General features: G+C 38.9%; 1 long non-coding RNA gene across 3 annotated transcripts in view; it reads right to left on the bottom strand.

Moving 5' to 3' along the window:
* The window catches only part of LOC117355843, a 74,626-nt gene that overhangs the window by 23,311 nt on the left and 30,985 nt on the right, over positions 1-20,330 (bottom strand). For 2 of the 3 annotated variants that reach the window (XR_004538459.1, XR_004538458.1), the window contains exon 4: positions 12,315-12,494. The exons of the other annotated variant lie outside the window; for it this stretch is intronic. This is a non-coding gene — a long non-coding RNA (uncharacterized LOC117355843). The remainder of the gene's footprint in view (positions 1-12,314; positions 12,495-20,330) is intronic. 3 annotated transcript variants of the gene reach the window in all.

The following is a 20,330-nucleotide window of genomic DNA, read 5'->3' as shown; positions in this document are numbered from 1 at the left end:
TATCAATGCTTGTCATCCTGCGCTGAAATTTGAGATGAATTTCCATTGCACAAGGATAGCGTTTTTGGACGTTACTGTGGAAATTGAGGGTGGCTTGATACATACCACTGTACATGTTAAGGAAACTGATCGTAATTCTCTATTGCAATTTAGCAGCATGCACCCATATGCCATGAAGACCAGCATCCCGTTTGCCCAATTTTTGCACTACAGACGCATCTGCAGCACTAATGAAGAATTTCAACACCAATCTGCCCTACTACAGGAGAGCTTTGTTAACAGGGGTTATCCCATCCATGTGATAGCGAGGGCCAGGAAAAGGGCCCTATATAACCATAGAGAGGCCTTACTTGAATACCGTCAGGGGCAGCGGTCCCAAGATATGGTCCCCTTTGTCTCCACATTTAATCATATGTCCAGAAGTTCACAGCGGGTCATTCGCCAACACTCCAACATCTTAAGGGTACATTCGAGCCTACAACATCTTCAGACTTTATTTTTTTATGGGCGTAATCGGAACCTTAGTGATATACTTAGCCCTAATGTTTTGAGACCTGCTTTGTCTGTTCTGGACATGGGGACTACAGGGGGCCACAGAAGTTGTGGTCAGTGTTCAGTGTGTGCTGTAATGATTGAGTCTGACAGGTTTGTGCACCCTAAGACTGGTAAAGTTTATAAACTACGAAGTGCCACTTCATGTAGAACAGAGGGGGTGGTTTATATTATAGTGTGTTCCTGTTCTATGATCTATGTGGGACACACTTATCGTCAATTCAAGACCAGAATAATTGAGCACAGGTCCTGTCTGCACACTCGGAGCTTGGAGGAGCCATTGGTGACACACTGTTTGGAAGCTAATCATGAATTTGGGGCTCTACGTTGCACAGTAATTGAACACATTGCTTACCCTGCTCGCCGGGGGAATTGGAGGCGTTTACTCTGGCAGAAAGAGCAAAAATGGATTTTCACTCTGCAATCTGTTCAGCCTGTGGGACTGAATGCCCAGATTGAGCCTTCTTTGGTGTTTGAATGCCTGTGATTGGTGGATCGTGTCTGGAGGTGGAGCTTGTGTGCAATTTCTAGCTGGAGGCTGTGGAGTGTCTTAGCACCGGTATTGTTCTGTGAAGTGGTGTGAGAGCCTGAAGAGCTTGGTGGGTCTGGATAGAGCGTATGAGAAGCAGTGAAGTTGAAACCCCTGACGCAGCAACCAGAGCGAAACGGAGGGTTCCCCATCGGGTTCAGTGGCTGCAGGGCCCAGGAGGTGAAGAGATCCTGGATGCCAAAACAGCTAAGTTGTTCTCTTTTTTTGCTGTGTTCCACGCTGAATCCTGGACTACTTTGCTACAGTGTTGATTTACCCATTTTTTCACAACTGAGGGCTGTGTGTCCCGGTGTGTTTTGTAACATCTCCTTGCAGGCTACCATAGAGCTTTTTCTACTGGTTCTATATTTTGGAGTACAGGGTTAGCCTTGAAAGGTGGAGTTTTTTTTGCCAGATGAAGCTGAACTGAGGCTTTTTCTCCACCTTTCTTTCCTTTCTTTTTCCCTGTTACTACCTGTTGTGTGATTGGCTTGTGTGTGTGTGAAATTAAAGCCTGTTAGTGTTGCAGAGGGGAAGTTTGTTGTCCATATGGGGTTCTGATTTCGAGGTAATATTATTGGAGTTTAACTGACCTTTTTCCTGAGAGTATATGTATTAGTGGTCCAGTGTAGCCCCAGACACCAGCCCCCCAACTCCATAGCTTGTTAAGAAGGTCGGCAGGAGGGATGCTCAGTCCCTCTTGCCAGCAGGTCCACCTCTTCAAAATGGTGGGCCTTCCTGGTGCATCCTGGGATGCACTGGGATTTGCCTAAGGCCCTGACTGGCCCAAGTGCCTAAGCCCGCTCCCATTTTTCATGCATCCTGTGGTCATCTGGTCAGTTTGGGGGCCTTTGTGGTACTTAGACACCTCTAAAACAGGCCTATCTCCTGCTTGTCTAAGTTCCATCCAGGACATCCTGGGAAAGGTTCGATTATTTCTGGAAGATGTCCAAGTTTAAGCATGCCCTAAGTCTGCCCATTACATGCCTCCCAACATGCCCCCTTGAACTCTGGATGCACAGCAGGTGAAACGTCTTACTGGATGTCCAGAAAAACAGTTTTGAAAGTTGACACTTAGACATCCCGGCAATTAGGACATGCAAGTGCCAACTTAGGCATTTTTTTATATGCCTTATTTTTTTGATTATGCCCCTAATAGTCATTCTTAGCCAAAAATGTCTAACATGCATCATCTTCTGTCTGTATTCAGCTATCTGACGATGGTGCAGGAAGAGTGGCAGTCTTTTTAAGGACTTCTTTCAGTGTCATCTGTCTATTCTGTTTCAGTAATCTCTTTGATTGGGTTGGCTGCCATATGCCATAATCTCATGCTCATTGATAAATGCATGTTGTTCCATGCCATCAATTAACTGGTCACACATTTTTACAATATCTATATGGATTTTTTTTCTCCGATGTTCACAAGGTCTTTATCATCACTGCTATCTTGAAACTTTTCTTTATTTAACACTCAGCAATATCACCATCACTGAAAGAATGCACAACAGGTGTATCTTTGTCAATATTCAGCACTTTATCAGTTGCCTCTAACTTATTCACATTTTCAGATGATAGACTTCTTGCATAAGAAGTGAGGTTTGATATCATCAGCGTTTCATCACTGATTTGGAAACCTTCAAAGTCTTCCTCCACAGGTTCATTTTCATCTAACATTGTTGATGGACAAGGTTTATGCCAAACTTTTTTTTTTTAAATACTGATTTAGCTACATCTTTCCAGAGATTGGCAAGTGCATAAATGACATCCTTAAGACAGCACTTCTTGAGAAAGTCCTGAATTCTTATGCCTCTGTTAATTGCATCGGGCATGTAATTTAGAAAACTGTCTTTATACTTGGTCTTCTTGGAATGTAAAATTTCTTGGTCACAAGGCTATATATAGTAAGGATGTAACACTGAGTGGGAGGTAAATGGCAGAAACATTGTTTTTCATAAGAAGTTCTTGAGGTGGATGTGCAGAGCACCAGTAAAACTTCACAGTTCTCTTTCAGTCCAGATTCTCTACCATGAGCTCTTGCTGCTGGCAGAGTGGTTATGGTACCAATCACTAAGGTACCCTTTTATGAAGCCGTTGCATTAGGGTATTTTATTGTTCCGATGCTCATATAATTCCTATGAGCAATGAAGCTTTTACCGCTGCAGCTGGTGATAAAAAAAGCCGTGTGTGGGGGGGGGGGGGGGGGGGGGGGGGAGGGTAGTACTTTTTTTTTCTGGTTACCCATGCTTTCTTGTTAGCATAATAGTCCACAGATATGTGATGCCATACTTCAATGTTCCCTCTAAGGACCGAGTTCATGTGAGCAAATATTTTTTTTCATACACAAATGACTGAGTTGATGTGAGCAAAAATTTTTGTTACATTATCCATATGGTATTACACACTGTACATTACAAATTAAGGCTCTCTTTTAATAAGTTGTAGTAGAGGTTTCCATGGTGGCTTGGAGTGCTAAATACTCTGACACTGCTCCGATGCTCGTAGGACTTCTATGAGTGTCGGAGCAGCAATGGAGCATTTAGTGCTCCAGGTTGTGGTAGAAACCTCTATTGTGGCTTAGTAAAAGGGGGGAAGGGGAGGGGTAACAATTACAAATAGAAAATGAAATGATTTTTCTATTGAAAGGACTTAAAACATTTTTCAGTTAACTCTCAGAAGCCAACACCTCTTTCCCCAGGTCAAGACTGTAAGCTGTCCTAACCTGAGGAAAACGGTTTTGGTCTCTGGCAGTTGGTCAAAAATGTATTAAAATTATTTCAATGAAAAGAAATCATCTTAATGCTGTTTTCTATTTATATTTATCAACCTTTATAAACATGGGTACCACACTATCCTGAATTAGAAATAAAATTATTTGTTTTACTTTTATGTTCTGGCCATTCATTTATTTGGTTTCTGCTTTCCTCTGTCTTAAGTCCAGGATTTTTTCCCCCTCCTTTTCCTTTTGGCTTTCTTCAATTTATTTTTCTGCATCTATGTCCAGATTTAACTCATCTAGTTTCAAGTTTCCTTATTTTTACGCTCTACAGGCAGCTTTCCATCTCTTTCCCTCACCCTGGGTCTCCTATTTTATTTACCCTTATTCCCAGTATCTCATTCTGCTCTCTTTCTCTCCTCCTTTTATACTGTGTTTGCCCCCTATATCTGCTCTTTCTTTCTGCTTCCATCATTATCACCTTCCTTTCTGTCTCTCCCCCATATATCTGCTCATTTCTCTCCTCTTCCATCCAGCATCTATCTCCTGTACAGCTTCTGCCTTCTTTCCCCCTTTCCATCCAGCATCTCCCCTCTCTCGCAGTGGCATAGTAAAGTGGGTGGACCACTCTGGGTGCCATCTTGTTGGGGGCACTGGCATCTCTTCTCATTCTACCATTCTCAGGCTACTACACTAATGATTAGGCTATTCCTGTATTTCTTCTAGAATTGTGGAGTGCCCAAGGAATAAGAAACCAAAGAAAAATAATTCAAATGTTGCTGGGTTTTTCTAAGTCCCAGTTTCCCTTCAAAAGGGGTCTCCTTCTCCTCCTACCTTTACCACACTGGTCAGGAATGTTCTCCCCTTTTCCGGAAATTGTGAAGGAATACACAGGTCGTAGTATAGCAATTTAGTAGAGCCACTAGAGGTCTCTCCTATCCTAAAGCAGAACCTTAAGGGTAAAACTGTCCAAAGAACTACATAAATGAATAACAACCCCCACCCCCCAAATAAGTAAATCCTCAATTAAATGAAAAAAAAGTTTTACTCTTTGGACTTAAGGTTTCATAATTAAGTCAGTATTTAAGGTAATATCTAGATAAACTTCATCATTTGAGACTGGAACAACAGGTGATTATGCAACTAAAAAGATAGAGCAAATAATTAATTGTTATTGTATATTCTGCGTTGTCTGAATACAGATTTATCCAAATTGCCAGGTTTATTCATAGCCATTAATCAGAGTTAACTATAATTAAAAAAGGAAGCAATTCCAGAAAAAAAAAAATCTCAGAATATAGTTTGGGGGAATTGCGTCAGCACAATCCATTAATAAATTCAATGCTGCACAGAAAAATGTACGTAGGTGTGAAATCCTGCTGGTAGTATTAAATCTGGTAAAGCAAAGCAGAAAACTAAGATAATGTTTGTAAGACAGGGTGCTTAATACAGCAGCAAGAGTGATCTCAGTTTGTATTTGAATCATTTAGTAGTGACTCTGGCTGTCTCTAAGGTTTTTGATATTTTGATACAGGTACAGGATGTGTTTGTTTTAATGGTCTTAAGCTGACAAAATACAGAAATGTTCTACAGAGATGAGAGAGAATGTGTGCAGTGAAGTAAGGCAAAATTCTGCTATATGTACATATGGTTAAGTAGTTAAGGGCCATAACTTATTTGGACAAACTACAATTCAGTACTGAAGTATTTTTATTTTAGACACTGGCAAATTCTATGTAGTCTTCCTAAACTTAGGTGCTTACATCAGCACACCCAGCCAATGTAAGCACCTAACTTAATTGGTTAATAGGTTTAATTGGCACCAATATTTGGCACCTAACACAGAAAATTATAAGGGGTTTGCATCAAAAGATGTATGAAAAGAGACTAGAGGAGAGGAGGGATAGAGTGATATGTTATAGACATTAAAAACCAAACATTTTCCAGTGGATCGATTTTTCACTCTGTCAAAAATTACAAAGTCTAGGGGACACTCGATGGAACTGCAGGGAAATACTTTTAAAACCGATTTGGAGGAAATATTTTTTCACTCAGAGAATAGTTAAGCTCTGGAACGCGTTGCCAGAGGTTGTGGTAAAAGCAGATAGCATAGCTGGTTTTAAGAAAGGTTTGGACAAATTTCTGGAGGAAAAGTCCATAGTCTGTTATTAAGACATGGGGGAAGCCTCTGCTTACCCTGGATTGGTGGCATGGAATGTTGCTACTCTTTGGCCACAGTGAGAATGGGCTACTGGGCTTGATGGACTATTCGTCTTACCCAGTACAGCTATTCTTATCTTCTTAGAGAAGGGAAAATGGTAAAACTAGAGGGCATAAACTGAGGTTGCGTGGTGGCAGACTTAGGAGTAATGTTAGGAAATTATTTTTCATAGAAAGGGTGGTGGATGTCTGGAATGCCCTCCCAAGAGAGGTGATGAAGATGAAAATGGTGACAGAATCCAAAAATGTATGGGATGAACACAGATGATCTCTAATTAGAAAATGAATGGTATAAATTGAAGAACTACTGGGCAGCCTTGCATGGTCTGTGCCCTGTATATGGTAATTTAGTTTAGGATGGGCTGTGGAGGGCTTCGATGGGAACTCCAGTAATTTGGAACATGAAGACAGTGCTGGACAGGCTTTTATGGCCTGTATCCTGCAAATAAAGAGATGGTTTGGATAGGTTGAAGTGAGCTTCGATGAGAAATCCAGTAGACAGAACCTAAAGACAGTAGCGGGCGGATTTTACGGTCTATGACAGGAATATTAAAGAAAAAAGATTATTCAATTTAATCATGAATTTATAATGAGTGTAACTATTTGGCAGATCAGATGGATCATTCAGGCTTTTATTTGCTATGTTACTATGTATAAAATGCTGTTAATTGGACTTAATTGAAAGGCACCTAACTCAAAAAACATGATTCTATAAAAAGTAGGCGCCTAGTCCAAAGTGCCCACCTAAAAGTAGGCATGATTAGGGGGGCAGATTATGGACATATTTTCGAATTAGGCACCTAATTTAGGTACATGTATTTAGATGAAGAAAACCCTGGCATAAATATGGTGTGTCTAAAGTTAGGACTGATGCCTAATGCCACTTAGGCGGCACTAAACGTGATTCTACATAGAATCGCACTTAGCGCAGCACTTGTTGGCGCTGATACATTAGGGGTTTCTTTTACTAAGCTACGGTAGCGTTTTTAGCGCGCGCTAACCCCTGCGCTATGCAGAAAAACTAACTCCAGCTCTATGGAGGCGTTAGCGTCTAGCGCGTGCGGCATTGTAGCGTGCGCTAAAACTGCTAGTGCAGCTTAGTAAAAGGGGCACTAGGTGAACAATATAGAATCAGGCCCTTTGTTTCTGAGTATTTTCAATCACTTTGTGGGTTTGTGCATAAATAGATATAAAATCCAATCTTAATTTCAGCTTAGGCTTTTTTTTTTTCCCCTTGACAAAGGGCAGTTTTGCAGAATGTAATGGGACTCGCATGTCTGTAGAGATAGGCAGGAACAGCTGAGGCTTTTGCTCTACCTTTCCAAGCTCTCCTTTCTTTCCCTCTGGTCTTTGCCATTATCACGTGTGTTTCAATAGTTGTGTTTCAGCGGCAGTCTGGTTCAAAAAAAAAAAATGGGGGAACTTTAGACTGTACTGAATAAGTTTGTGTGATGATTCAATGTAAATAGAAAAGATGCGGTGTCACGCTTCCAAAGTCCTGCCTACCTAATTGTAATTCAACACCCTTGGGTATCTTTAGGTTCCCTCCCCCCTCCCCACAACATTGTCTATGAACTCCATGCCACTAGACAAATAAACTCTTTGGAAAAATGCACTTTTTTATTGAGAAATAATGCCATCTCTTTGTTAGATTTTCAGCAATTCTGTTTTGCCCCCACTGTTTTAAGCTGAAAATGAAAAATTGTCTATAAGATGTTTGTGCATCATATTGTACAGAGCGGTATGTAGGTCAGCATGCTGCACCATAGCAGATAAGGCACAGCGAACAAGTGTTCTATGTACTTACAAGCAAATATCAGTCATAATAGAAGTAGACAGATCTACAAGAGCATTTTGGCTTCGGAAATGTTTCTTGTCATTAGCATTTAAAAAAAGCTCTGAGATTCAGGCCTATCAGCACCGATTCACAGCAAAGCCTGGCTTGGACAGGTTGTTATCTGTTCAGTACAGAGGTGCAGCTGGTTAGCAAATGGATTTGCAGATTTTTTTTTTTTTTTAAAGCAGGGATGAGTAAAAAGGCAAAGAATTCAGTACTTACAACCTATTCAGTATGTAACAATTTTGTTTGTGCTATAAACCAAACCTTCTGTTATTTTATTTTCTTTTTTTTTTATTGCAAACGGTATTATTTTTAGAAACAGAACCCAGAAAAGAATGACTGATTTAAAACAACAGTATCAATCATTATTCACATTCCAGTATCCCTTGGGGGCACTCAGATCACTAAAATTATACCAGTAAAGGGAGCAGTTAGAACTGCAGGTTTCCATGGTCCATTTTATGTCCTTCCCTTTCTCTGTGAGTCATGAAAGCAAATGGCAGTAACTATCTAATAATTTGTCATTTCTTTTTCTACTTTTGTGTTGAGATATTTTAAACATTTTTTTCCCACAGACACTTGGGGGGTAAATTCTTAACAGGACACCTATGATTTTACAAGGGTTGCTGAACAGAGATGGCTTCAACCTATGGAAGAAGTGACGTGCCTTGCATGAAAGACTTCAGGTAAGTAAAATATGGAAAAAACATGCAACATTTTAAAAACTGTTTATATTAATGCCCACAGTATGGCAAAAAGTTCCAGATCTAGAGATTATAGAGGATAATTAGTCATACAAATCTGATTATTATCTTTGACTGGGTGACTAGATAGTTGGATTGAGGAAGAATGCTGGATGTAGTGCCCTTAGATTTTAGCAAAGTTTTTGACGTAGTTCCACATAGGTGACTTACAATTAAACAAAGTAATCGACTAAGTTAGAAACTGGTGCAGTAGAAAATGACAAATGGATTTCACTCTGAGGAAAGTGAAGTTACTAGCGGTGTGCCATAGGAATCGGTCCTTATCTGGCTCTTTGAATCTTCACCAGTGCAGGTGGCTTCTCCAGCCTGCTGCTCATGCTGGCTTTCCCTCTGATGTCACTTCCTGGCTCTGCGACCTGGAAGTGATTTCAGAGGGAGCCAGGCCGGTGCGAGCAGTGGGCTAGAGTGGTTGCTCATGTTGGTGAGTATTTTGGAGAGGTGCAGGAGGGAGGGAGGGGAGGGCGCAAGCATGGCATGGATGAGGGGCAGAGAGGGGCCAGTGCCCCCACCAAGACAGTACCTGGGGTGGTCTGCCCTCCCCACCTTAATGCTCCACTGCTTGGGGAAATCCACTGCTTGTTCCTATGATAAGCAGCATAAAATCTGTTTTACGACTTGGGATTTAGCTAGGTACTTGGGACCTGGGTTGGATACTGGGCTTGATGGACCTTTGGTCTGTCCCAGTATGGCAATTTTATGTTGTTCTTATTGTAGAAGGGATGTCTGGAAAGGTGTGCTCTTTGTGGACAATACCAAAATCTGCAACAGGTACCTTTGACAGTGTAGACAGCATGACGAAGGATTGGGTAGGTACCAGAGAGACTGTATTTCCTGTGGAATAGGAAACGACCCACTGTAGCATTATATTAAACATGCCAATGGGGTCCTGAGCCACGCTGGCAGCAGGAGAGATCCACTGCTACAGCTAAAATATAGCAGAGTCTGGAGATCCTAACCTCTGCCAGCAGAAGAAAATGGAGCCACTTCTGCCACCATGACAGGAGTACTGCAGTGTATGTCACCAGGAAGGAAGCAGTATGATTTGTGTGGTGGTCCATGTTTTGGGTCCTCTCAGCTACAGGCCCCTCTCAGAACATTTTGAACTAGATACTGGTCCATGTAAGCCTGGCCCTGTGAAGAAACAGGGTGCAGGATTTTTTTTTTCTTTCCTTTGAGTTAATAAAGAAGTTTCCTTTATCATTTGTGCTTGTGTCTTGCTGTTTGTGTACGGGCCCAGACCCAAATCCCGTTCGTGCTATTACACAGAATTACAAACAACTCACCTATGACTTCCGCAAGAGCAGAAGCAGATAAGGCAATAAGAATAAAACAAAGAGAAGGACAAAGATGCAAAGATGTACAGGCTAGCAATCGTGCTAGCTAAGGAGTAGCCGGGTTGGTATCAGCTGACTACAATTTAACACATACCAACTGGATCAGTGCTTGCCAGTTGATGTTGGCTGATTATTGTCCAGTGAGACCATGGAAACTTTGTAAGAGAATATTTGGGCAACAACCACATTGTTTTTATAGCTATTTAAATATTCAAAATGTGGAAAAGCTGGTGGGGCTGGTAACCGACATATATTCTAGTAGTACATATGGGAATAACTCATACTGGATAGCCTAAGGCTACCAGACGTCTGGATTTCCCTGGACATATGTCCTCCTTTTCGAGGACATGTCGGGGGGTCCGGACGGCTTTTCAATGACCCGGCTTAAAGCTAGCAGCAACGTTGGGAGAGCATCTGCACATGCACGGATACACTAAAAACCTCTTGCGCAGTTTTGTAAAAAAGGTGGGGGCGGGGGGGGGGGGAAGAGGGGGTTTAAGGTTAGTATATTATCTCCTGATTTTTCCATATAAACCTCAGTAGGATATGGTTTCTTTGGAATGAAAGTTTTATTTCATGTATATAAATAAAATGCAACAGCTTCTCTTTTCACATTTCATACTTTCCTACTGTTCTTTGCAATGCTTTTTTCACTCTCGACAGTTTCTGCTGAATCTCCTAGTATCTTTTATAAATGATATTTTCTATTCTGGTCTGAAGGGAAATAGTTCTTTGAGCAAGAACTTAGATCCAGTCAAAAAAAGCACATGTGGGATTCCTAAGTTGGCATATTAGGTACAATCCCTACTGCTGGTATCTTATCTGCCCTTCTTGCTGCCTCACTTTGTCATACTGGTATCCTAATTATTCCACAATTGCTATTACATTAACTATAGCAGTAACCATTGGATCTATTTCTGCATTGGTGGCTTTCACATTTCTTCAGGCACACCAGTTTTCACTCTTGTCCCTGGAAGACAATCTTGGTGGTGTCGGAACAAAAAGGATGCTGGGACCAACCATTAGTGAAGTGACCACATTATAAGAAAACTTAACACACATGCAGATCTTGCTCACTGTACCTTTAGGAACTGGATTGATCCTCAGGACTCTCCTAAACCTAGATTTATGCCATGGCCTCGAGGGTAGGGTTACCAGATTTTAGTTGACTAAAATCTAGACACATAGCCCTGCCCCAGGCCTGCCCAGCCCAGCCCAGCCCCACCTGTTCTCGGGTGGGAGGGCATCCGTGTATGCGTAGATGCAACGAGATAGCATCACATGCACGGCGTTGCATCCATGCATGCGCAGAAACCCTCCCGACGTGGTTCCAAAGAAGCAGCTTTTCAAAATCCAGACAAAGTGCCGAGTTTTGAAAAGCTGTCCGAACGCCTGGACATACCCTCTAAAAAGAGGACATGCCTGGGTAAATCCGGATATCTGGTAACCCTACTTGAGGGGAGGAGTGGCCTAGTAGTAGAGCTGCTGCCCCTGCACCCTGAGGTTGTGAGCTCAATCCTAGCCTGCCTCCTGTGACCCTGGGCAAGTCACTTAACCCTCTATTGCCTCAGGTACTACAATTAGATTGTGAGCCTTAAGAGTACAGTACTTCCCTAAAATTTGCGGGGGTTCCATTCCAGAACCACCCACAAATTTTGAAAAACCGCAAATGCGGTTTAGGAGCTGAGCGAAGGCAGGAGAGAGCAGCTGGGGCGCTGGCGAGTGCTGAAAATCGTTCTCAGTATTTTCTGACTGCCTCTTCGTGGTACTAAAGTCAGGCTACACCAATCAGGAGCTGCTATGACACACCAGAATTACTGAATCCATGATTCGTGAACCGCGAAGTCACAGGGGTTTACTGTACCTGATTATAATTCAGAACTGCTTTGGGTGAATCTCTTCATGAAAAGGTGGTTAATAAACCCCAACAAGTAAATCTAATGGGTTCTCTGGTAGCCAGGTGATTGCTGGGAATAACAGATCATTCCCACAGAGTTGCCAAGTTACCCATTCCAGGAGGGAGACTTTTTTTTGCTGGTTTTGGTACTGAACATAACAGTACAACTATGCAAAAACCTTGTAGAATTTTTCTGGATGCGGGATACATTTATGATTCAACGATTGCTAGGAATATATATATATAGCACTATCATTTTACCACATTTGGTTCAAAAACTCAAATATGCTGAGAACAAATGTGCACAGGCAATATTTAGTTTCTTTCAGAATAAAAAAAAAAAATTAGCACCTAATATATGTCACATGAAGTTCATAAGTACTGGCCAAGAATCCAGTCCAGTAGTTTAGCTTTTCCAGAAAACTAACAACAATGCAACATATACAGTATAAATACCATACATACCCCAAAGCAGTGTATTTGTAGTCCATGATTCTATCCATTGAAATCAATGCTGCAGGTCCCATAATGTACCAGAATTAGGTTGGCAAAAATCCATCAATGACCAAAAAGTCTCCCTCCTGGAATGGGTAACTTGACAGCTGTGATCCACACAGTGAATCTCAGATCAGGAGATCTGCTACCCTGCAGGGGAAATGTTAGGATTTTTGTAATCAGATTAGTGTTTTCTCTTGGACTGTATAGCAAACAAAATTCTCATGAAGCTGTTTACATGGTATTTGAATGAGCTGGTAGCACAAAAGTGCTTCTCTCAAAATGGCCTCATTTCAGTGACTAACTTTGCTGGTTACTATAGCAGCCTCAAATAGATTAGGAACACATTAATTTATCTTTGCCATGCATTTGTATTCTCTCCAAAATCTCAAATCAAACTTTCTTAGAGTTCTGGAATCATCCTTCTTTTCTTCCATCGACCTGGGCTGTTTAAGGAGCACTTCACTAAATTCACTGAAAACTCATTTTATCTTTATTATAGATCTTAAGGGCAACATTTTCAAATACCTCACCCAAGTGCAAAGCTTAGAGATACTTTATTTCCACTTAATCAAAAAAGAATTATGGGCATACTTTATTTCCACTTTATGGGAATACTTTATTTCCACTTATCAAAAAGGAATTATGGGCATAATTTCCTTTGAAAAACTGTCCACAAAATACCAATGGAATATCTAGACAGAAATATGAGGGGTAGTAGCTAGAGGCAAGCTAGGTAAGGGAGCTAGAACCACAAGAATACAGATAAAGGTTTTGGCAGCCACTTTTGCAAAGGAGCCACTAGAAGCAGGAGCATGCAAGGTTCACTCCTGCCCCCATTGCTCCACTGGACTACAAGGACTAAGGAATGCCTAAAAGGCCTGCTCTAACTGGGGGGAGGAGAATCTGTGATTATGCTGTAGCGAGAGATGATCCGATATGTCGGGGGTGAGAGAGGGAGTTCATGCTTATGTGAAAGAAGGATTGGTTATTTTTTCAGGGGTGAAATATACAAACATGATGACAGATAAAGGCCAAATGGCCCATCCAGTCTGCCCATCTGCAGCATCCACTATCTCCTCTATTCCCTACGAGATACCATGTGTCTGTCCTACGCTTTCTTGAATTCAGACACATTCTTTGTCTTCACCACCTCTACTGGGAGACTATTCCATGCATCTACCATCCATTCTGTAAAAATGCATTTTCTTAGATTACTCCTGAGCCTTTCACCTCTTAATCTCATTCTATGCCCTCTCACTCTGGAGTTTCCTTTCAATTGAAAGAGACATGTCTCATGTTTAAACTTCTATCATATGTCCCCTCTCCTACCTTTCCTCCAAAGTATACATACTGAGATCTTTAAGTCTGTCCCCATATGCCTTATGCCATAGAACATAAGAAGCGCCATCTCCGGATCAGACCTTCGGTCCATCAAGTCCGGTGATCCGCACACACGGAGGCCTTGCCAGGTATACACCTGGCTTACCCTATAGCCAACCATATCTCTATATGCCTCTCTCAAGGAGATATGCATCTAGTTTGCCCTTGAAGCCTAGGACTGTCGATTCTGCAATAATCTCCCCTGGGAGAGTATTCCAGATGTCAACCACTCTCTGTGTGAAGCAGAACTTCCTGATATTAGTCCTGAACTTGCCCCCCCTTAGCTTCATTTTATGTCCTCTTGTCCGTGTCAAATTGGACAATGTAAATAATCTTCTCTGCTCTATTTTGTCGATTCCTTTCAGTATTTTGAAGGTCTCGATCATATCCCCACGCAGTCTCCTTTTCTCAAGGGAGAACAATCCCAGTGTTTTAAGTCGTTCCTCATATTCCAGTTTCTCCATACCCTTCACTAGTTTAGTTGCTCGCCTCTGCACCCTCTCCAGCAGTTTTATATCCTTCTTTAGGTAGGGAGACCAATGTTGGATGCAGTATTCCAAGTGTGGTCTGACCATTGCCCTATAAAGCGGCATCAACCATTTTAGTTGCATTCCTCTGGAATGACTTCATCCTGTTTATATTTTTTTGAAAGTGTGATCTCCAGAATTGTACACAATATTCTATTTTTTTAAAATTTTTTATTCATTTTTATAACTTACATCAAGTGTAACAAAAAGTAACATCATTTTAACTTAAATATATCACTTGAAATTCTCTAATTAATCATACTCAATTTATTTTATCCCATTCCCTCCCAATTCTTCAATATATTATAACACATATCATATAATAAAGACTTTCCTTTCATTCAAAGCACCTAGTGAAAATTCAAAAAATTACCCCCCCCCCCATTATTTCATTTGTACTAACCAGGGAAATGATATTTATTCATTGTAATAATTTGTTAATGCCCCCACACATCTTGAAATTTATTAAAATTTCCTTTCTGAAGAGCTAATGTTCTTTCCATTTTATAAATATGACACACTGAATTCCACCAAAAACTATAGTTTAATCTACTCCAATTTTTCCAATTGCATGTTATTTGTTGTATGGAGACTCCTGTTAAAATAAGTAAGAGTTTATTATTTTTGGAAGATATTTGGCTCTTAGCCCTCATAGACATGCAAAATAATACTGTATCATACGATAATGCCACATAATTTTCTAACAAATTATTAATTTGGCCCCAAATTGATTTCCAGAAAGCCATAATAAATGGACAATAGAACAATAAATGATCTAAAGTCTCTGCTTCAAGATGACAATGCCAACATCTATCCGACTTAGAGCAATCTAATTTTTTTAAAACTCTACTGTGAAACCATCACCACCTGGAGCTCTAAGGGACTTCAATGATGCTTGAAACTCTTTTAGAGATATTGGCTTTTCTAAGCTTTCTTTTATATGTTCAGGAATTTTTGGTCCCTTAATTGATTTTAAAAAATCTAACCCATCCTTTTCTTTATCTAAATAATGCTCAGAAGAATACAGGCCTTTATAAAAATTTAAAAATTGTTTTAAAATCGGTCCAATTTGAGAATAGGTATTACCGTTCTCATCCTTTACTGCTATTATTTTTGTTTTCCTTTTTTTTTGCTTTTAGATAATTTGCCAATAATCTTCCCGCCTTATTTGAATTTCCATAATACAAAGCTTGTTGAGAAAAGAAGTATTTTCTTATCAATTTAGAAGAAATCTCATTGTATTTACATTACAGGCTCTTTTAAAAGCTAAAGGTAGAGTATTCCCATTTATCAATCAATTTTGACTCCAAAAGATTAATTTATTGTTCCAAACTAGAAAATTGTTTTTTAACTTGTTTCCTAATATATGTCGAAAATGAAATAATTTGACCTCTCATGGTAGCCTTAAAAGCATCTCAAATAGTCTCAATGGAGATATCTTCCATATTATTAATTTGAAAATAATCATTTATTTTTGATTGAACTTTCTCAATTTGGCTCTGCAAGCAGTGTATTATCAAATCTCCATACAGATCTACTATTATCTGGATCAATTATTTTAAATTTAATCCACACCCCACCATGATCAGACAAAATAATTGGATCTATGGAGGCTTGTGTTACTTGTTGAACTAATGAATTTGAAATAAATATATAATCTATTCTTGAAAAAGATTTATGAACATGGGAGCAAAAATAAAATTCCTGATCATTAAAATGAAATATTTGCCATATATCTTTCAAATCACAATTCTGTACCAAATTATCTAATCCTATTGACCTCATAACTCTACTAGGTTTTTTTCTCCATTAAAGGATCTATAACAGCATTAAAATCCCCTGCCACAACTAAATTAGAAGCAGCCAGTGGTAGTAACAATGGTTGTAGAGATTTAAAAAATTCCATTTGGTTCGAATTAGGTGCATATACATTGAAAAGCGCCAGCATAGTATTTCCCAGACTCATGTCAACATGTACCCACCTTCCTGAATCATCTTAAAGATAGCATTACATTTTTTATTTACCAATATTGCTACAACTGCCTTTTTCCTCACTGCTGGAGCAAAAAAACAATGTTTTACCCAGTCTCCTTCTAGTTTTTGGGATTCTAAAGCCAATAGATGAGTCTCCTGGATAAAACATATATCTACATTCTGTTGGTTTAGAAACAATAGTGTTTTCTTTCTTTTTATAGGATGGTTGAGGCCATAAACATTTAACGAAAATAATTTAAGCTCCATTAAGATCTTTACTTACAGGATACATGAATCTCATCAAATATGTCCTATTTTTATAATATCTCTGTATATATTTCATTTCCCTTAATTTAATATGTGAAATATAATACCCATTTTTCCCAAACTCCCCCTTCACAACACTTCCCCCTTGATCTCTTAAATACTCTAATTATAAGATCCCAAAAACCCTTCTCTATTCCCACCCATAACTTCCCCTACTCATATTACGATAACTTGAAGACATAATCAGACTGGTAGCCCTCCCCCTATCATCTTATTTCATTATTTCCTCTAAACTATTTAAATTGATCAACCTATACCCCTTTGATATGACAATTTATCAATTTTTTGAATTTTACTAAATTGAGAAAATCACAATTCTAAAAGATATATTCCCCCATTCATGACATATAATCAAGCATCCCTTAAATAGTAATATTTCTTAAATATTTAGTTTTATCAATTCATATAAGAAGATTAAATATTAACTAGATTTTATTAACCATATAAATTAATAAATTTATTCAAATTCATTCAACTCATAAAGTCTACAACATATCAAAATTATTTCTTAATTATTAATGATTTAATGCAAATATCAAGAATCCCCTTAGAATTATTATAACAACTGTATTAAATTATATATCATATCTTTGTCTATAAATAATAAAAACAATCTATATGCACTCTTGAAAAAAGTGTGCTTGGACTCTTGGAAAATATACATGTACTCCTGAAAAAAGTGTGTTTGCACACTTAAAAATGAATAGACATATTTATTTGTAAAAGTGTGCGTTGATTTCAAAGAGTACATGCATATGTGTTCTACCTCAAAAGTGCATTTGGCATATAAATTTATAGTAACATAACCTGAACATTCATGTACGTATTACAAAAAACTAATCTGAATAATTCATAAGTCTAAGATATAAATTATCTCCCTGTTCATGAAATATAATTATCACCCCTTATACAATAATATTTTATAAATATTTTAGTTTTATGTACTCATATAAGAAGGCTAAAAAAAATCTATTACAATAATACTTAAATAATTATTTGTCTGAGAAATACATCCAATTCATATTTATCTTCATCTTTCTTTATAATTATGACAACTGGAATTGTAATATATTTAGAGATACTAATTGGGGAGGCAGGTGGATGAACATGTCTCTGGAACAGCTACCCACATAACCCAATAGATGTAGTAAATCCATGTGTGCAGTTTTCAAGGGGAAAACTCCTGTAAAACTTTATTTCTTTCACTCTCCACCGCACTGTAAAAGATCACAGCACATTGCTAGCATGCATTCGCGATTAACTGCACACAATTGTATCCAGCTTTAATGTGAGCAGCAAGAATATGAGCGGGCTTAGTGTCTGCAGCCCTAGACTCTCATTATATGTACCGACACAGAGGGAGCAGAGTTACTGAAGAAATGCAGAAACTGGTCAGCTTGCTTTTGTAACATTAGTTCTGCCGTAATCCATACAAATAGGGAGCTGCAGTACTTGGTTGAAAGTGTTTCATGGAAACGTTCAAACCTGAGCATCGGCGGCACAAGGGGAGGGCAGTTAGAACCACCAAGTATACCACAAACTGTGTAGAAAAGCAGGCACTGCCAAAGCCTCCCCTGATTACAGCTCTTGTTCCTACTGGCCCAATGCAAACGCAAGTTAAATAAAGACTCCAAACCAAATCAGCTGCCAACTGGAGCTGCGTGAGGATCATTTTAAACACCTCCTCCATACAAGCTGGAACCGGAAGAGTGACGGAAGTGAGCAGGGACAATGCAGTCAGAATGAACCGGACCTAAGCCACTTCCTCTCATAAACACAACACTGCTCACCTCCTTTTCTCACGACCCTCTCCTCCTATTTAGAATCATCTTTGCTCTTCGCAATCAATCTCCCAGAAACATCAGGGCTCAAATAGAACGATTCCATTACTGGCCTCATCCACGGAGGGCCTGCACTGGAGGAGGGAGGCAGGGCAAAGTGTTCCAGAATCTCCTCTGTTTCTCCTTCCGTCATCCAGTCCGACATCAGGTGATTACTTGAATGTAGTAATGTAACAGCTGTTTTCTTGCTCCTAAGTTGAATCTTTTTCTATTCAAAATGGTGACCCTTCCACTAGTTTCATTACAGTTAAATTCAGTTGCAGTAACCATTTTTAATATTAAGGAGGTCAATTAACAGTTATTCATTTGTTTATGCATTTCTCAAAACTTTCAAATTCAAAGTTAAAAAAAATTCATAATTTCCAACAATATTCTGATTAATTTATAGGTACCTCTAAAGTTGTCAGAAATTAACAGAGTCTTTCAGGGTCCTCAAATTGATGAAATTTATCTTTATAGGTAACCCTCATCAGTGCTGGATAATATAACCCATATTTAGCTCCAAGATCTTTTAATGGTTGTCTGAGCTCCATAAACTGCTTCCTCAGCTGGACTGTTTCTTTAGCAAAGTCCGGAACAAATAGTAGTTTGGAGTCCTTATAAATCAAATTCTTTGTTTCTTTTGCAGCTTTTAAAATGTCCAATACATGTTGAAACCTTAATAATTTTATTATTACTGGCCTGGGTTTTTCCTAATGAGGTTTTTTCCCCCCAATCCTATGTGCTCTTTCTATTTGCAATGGTACTTTAAATTTTATAGGAAGAACTTTAGGAATTATTTCTTCTTGAAATGCTATCATATTTTCCTTTTCAGATCCTTCTTTTAATACCAGGATCCTTACATTCTGTCTCTTTGATCTATTTTCAAGATCCGTCATTTGTTTTCTCATTTCTTTAAGGATAATATGGTCTTCCTTATGATCCTTCTGCTCATGTTCAATCTTTTCTACTCTATTTTCCAAAGTATCCATTCTGTTATTTATTATATCAAATTTACCATTCATTATGTTCATCTCTTTTCTAATCTCAGTTAATGTTAAGTTAATATTTCTAAGTACTTCCATTACCTCAATAACATCTAATAACATCTAAGGCATCCATAGGTAATGGGATCCCGTCAGGAGTTTGTGGATCTTCTTTTAATCTTTTAGTTTTCCCTGTGGCTTTTGCTGGGGTCACCTGTATCTTCTGCTTGATTGATGACATTATTATTATTGTTGTTTTTAGAGGATTTATACTCAGATAGAAGAAACAATTTTCTTGTTGGAGTCTATTAAATGATGTCTAGAGGAGGGAGCTTAACTGCTAGCCATCCATTCAAAAGGTCTCCAAGTTCCGGAATACACAATATTCTAAATGAGGTCTCACCAGAGTCTTATACAAAAGCATCAATATCTCCTTTTTACTACTGACCATTCCTCACCCTATGCATCCTTCTAGTTTTCTCCGTCACCTTTTCAGCCTGTTTGGCCACCTTAAGATCATCTATTTGAATCAATTGATCGAAGAAGATGCAACGGTGTATATAAACTAGTATAAGCTGATAAATAAAGTGGCAATTCGGTATGTAACACATGAAATGTAAGAATAAATACTTTTAATCTGATTCTTTTTTGAATTGGCAACCAGTGCAATTGAGTAAATAAAGGCGTAATATGTTCAAATTTTGATACTCTACATCTAATCATACAATTCTGTAAAGTTTGCAGATTTTAAATTTGATTCATAGGTAATCCTGCATAAATTATATTACAATAATCCAATTTTGAAATCAATAATCAGTAATGCCTATATAATGTATGTAAATAATCAAAGTCCAAAAAGTCTCCCACCATGGGTTCGATTGATCATGACTTCTAGTTCCTACTTAGAATATAGGGGGCATTTAAAAACATAACTATTCACCAAATATTTGGGTAACTAATTTCCATTCA

The sequence above is a fragment of the Geotrypetes seraphini genome, chromosome 2 (genome assembly GCF_902459505.1).
Source record: "Geotrypetes seraphini chromosome 2, aGeoSer1.1, whole genome shotgun sequence".
NCBI classification, from domain to species: Eukaryota; Metazoa; Chordata; class Amphibia; order Gymnophiona; family Dermophiidae; genus Geotrypetes; species Geotrypetes seraphini.
Note: the sequence above shows the minus strand (reverse complement) of the source record. Positions and strands in the feature narration are given on the sequence as shown.